Below are 3546 nucleotides of genomic sequence, written 5' to 3'. Positions count from 1 at the left end.
TTGGTCTCAAACCCCTAAACAGGTTATCCTGTATATTTAAGTGAGTGCTGCTAAAGGTGAGTTTGTACAATAACTGTACAATAACTTATGAAATTAGAAATTATTATAAAACCATGTGATGTACTAAACAAAAATGTTTTATTTACAGGTCGTTGTAGTAGGGAAAATTAATACTCTGATTATCATTCTAAATACACTGACAAAAATGTTGTTGTTTACAATGTAAAGCACTTCTGCTAACTTCCCTGTTAATGCTTTCTTTATGAATTTGTCACGGTTGGTAACCGTGATCTCGGGGTGTTTGCACTTTGTGGTGAAATCTGTGTGTTTCGCGTCTGCACTGATTAGCTTGTGGGCGTCTCCGTTAATTGTCATCAGCAACAGCTGCCACTCATTACTCATCTCCTATATATTGGCTTGTCTCACGTCTTGTGTTTGTGAGATCGTTGTTACATGTTTGATGTGGTTACCCTGTTCGTCTGGCTTTAGTGTTGTATGCGTTGGATGTCTGTGTTTCCCTAGAACGTCATCCACTCTCCGCACGTTCACTCAGCCACGGACACTTACCTTCGGCTCCATTCCCAGCAGTTCCTGTGCCATCCTCTCCTGCTGCCTACACGCCGTCATCATCCAGATTACTCACCTTCTCTCCGCCATCATCAGGATTCCTCACCTCCTCACCACCACCACCACTCAGTGTCGTCGTCTCAGCATCATTGTTTGTTTGTGTATTCATACTCATCTCTTCTATTAAACTGTTAACTCGCATCTGCTTCCAGACTTTCCTTTATCCACCATCACATAACGATCTCACCCCATGGAAGCAGCGAGCACCAACACCCTCACGGATTTTATGCATCACAGTGGCCAACGCATGGATCAGCAGCAGGAGAGCATCTCTAACACCGGACGCGCTATCCGAGCGCTGGTGGCACAGGTGTCCGAGCTCATCCAGAGGATCCATCAGCTCAAATCTCCCACTGCGCCCATCGCACCGCCTGCGCCATCTGTCCTCCGGGAGATTCCCCAGGACCACTTCCGGCCAGAGCCGCGACTTCCGGCGCCGGAGAACTATGCGAGTGAGCCAGCGTTTTGCACAACTTTCCTAACCAAGTGTTCAATGCATTTCGCCCTACAGCCCCGCACCTTCGTTACTGAGGAGTCTAAAGTAGCGTTTACGCTCACATTATTGTCTGGCAAGACTGCCTTATGGGGGACGGCGGTGTGGGAAAACCAACACCCGTGTTGTGCCTCGTTCCACGCCCTCTCTGAGGAAATGAGGAGAGTCTTCGACCAGGCCGCGACCGGCAGGGAGGCCGCTCATCGACTCTCGGAACTCCATCAAGGTTCTTCCTCCGTCACAGACTACTCCATCGAGTTCCACACCCTGGCGGCTGCGTGCCAGTGGAACGAGGCGGCGCAGTGGGATAGATTCCTGCATGGGTTATCCGACCGTGTTCAGCAAGAGATCTACCTCCTCGAGCTGCCCCCCACTCTCAACAGACTCATTGAACTGGCTTTACGAGTTGACGCACGGATTAATCGCCTGGGCCGCCAACCCAGTCCTTCAAGATCTACCATCTCTCCTGTTAGGGGGCTCTTAAGTCGAGAGAACACGGTCGGTTCTGTCGACGACCACGAGCCCATGCAGGTGGGTAGAGCTCGGCTGTCCCGGAGGGAGAGGGAACGGCGGAGGTCCCAAGGACTGTGTTTGTACTGTGGAGGCTCTGATCATAACATCGACTCATGCCCGGTTAAAAGAGCCAGCCCGGTAGTAAACTTGAGGCTACTATCGGGTGGGATCTCCGCTGAGAAGTCCTCATCTACATCATCGACCCTCCTTCCGGTGAAACTGCAGTGGAAGAATCAACATCACGAAAGTCACGCCCTTATGGACTCCGGAGCCGAAGGTAATTTCATTGATTCTTCACTTGCACATCACTTGAACATTCCTGTCCTTCCTGTGTCTCTCCCCATCCATGTCACCGCACTCAACGGCCAGGAACTGCCTCACGTCACGCACCATACAGAACCCATCACACTGATCAGGTCTGGAAACCATCAAGAAACCATATCCTTTTTTCTCATGGACTCCCCTGTTGCTCCCATTGTTTTTGGTCACCGCTGGTTGTCCAAACATAATCCATGAGTGGAATAGGGTTCCAACACTGTCACATTGTGGAGTGAAAGATGTCATGAGTCTTGTCTGGTTTCTGCTTGTTCTGTTGTCCCTGTTTCTGTCTTTCAGAAGGAGAACATGGTTTTGCCAAACATGCCCGTTGAGTATCTGGACCTGAAGGAAGTGTTCAGTAAGTCCTGTGCTGCTTCTCTTCCTCCGCATCGTCCCTACGACTGTGCTATAGACTTAGTGTCAGGTAAATCTCCGCCTAAGGGCAAGTTATACTCTCTTTCTATTCCTGAGAGGGAGGCCATGGAGAAATACATTTCTGATTCCTTAGCCTCTGGGTTCATCCGTCCTTCCTCTTCTCCAGCGGGGGCGGGGTTCTTTTTTGTGAGTAAGAAGGATGGTTCTCTGCGACCTTGCATTGACTACCGAGAGCTGAACAACATTACTATTAAGAATACCTATCCTTTACCACTCATGTCTTCAGCTTTCGAGAGGTTGCAGGGAGCATCCATATTCACAAAATTGGATTTACGCAATGCTTATCATTTGGTCCGCATCAGGAAGGGGGATGAATGGAAAACCGCCTTTAATACCCCTAGAGGGCACTTTGAGTACTTGGTGATGCCGTTCGAGCTCTCCAACTCGCCCGGGATTTTCCAAGCACTCGTGAATGACGTGTTGAGAGATATGGTAGATCAGTTTATATATGTTTACCTGGATGACATACTGATTTTTTCTTAATCTCTCCAGGAACACGTTCAACACGTCAGACGAGTGCTCCAGAGGTTACTTGATAATGGGCTTTTTGTCAAGGCGGAGAAATGTGTATTCCATCCACAGTCTGTCCCCTTCCTAGGGTATATCGTTTCGTCCGAGGGAATACGTATGGACCCTGACAAAGTTAAGGCTGTGATAGATTGCCATCGCCAGATTCCCGTAAGGCCCTACAGCGGTTTCTGGGGTTCGCCAATTTCTATCGACGTTTCATTCGTAATTTCAGCCAACTAGCCTCACCTCTGACAGCCTTGACCTCTCCCAGTACTCCGTTCAGGTGGTCGGACGCTGCTGAGGCTGCGTTCACTAACCTCAAGAACCGCTTCGTTTCGGCTCCCATCCTTGTGGCCCCTGATCCCACAAGGCAGTTAGTGGTGGAGGTCGACGTGTCAGAGGTGGAGGTAGGAGCAGTGTTGTCCCAACGTGCTGCTTCGGACGATAAGGTACATCCTTGCGCGTTTTTCTCACATCGACTATCTCCTGCCAAACGTAATTATGACATTGGCAATAGTGAGTTGTTGGCAGTCAAATTAGCATTAGAGGAATGGCGTCACTGGTTGGAGGGTTCAGGGGTTCCCTTTATTGTTTGGACCGATCATAAGAACTTAGAATACATTAGAACTGCCAAAAGACTCAATTCCAGG

Source organism: Carassius carassius, chromosome 42, assembly GCF_963082965.1.
Source record: "Carassius carassius chromosome 42, fCarCar2.1, whole genome shotgun sequence".
Lineage (NCBI taxonomy): Eukaryota > Metazoa > Chordata > Actinopteri > Cypriniformes > Cyprinidae > Carassius > Carassius carassius.
The sequence above is the reverse complement of the archived record's forward strand: the minus strand, read 5'-3'. Positions refer to the sequence as shown.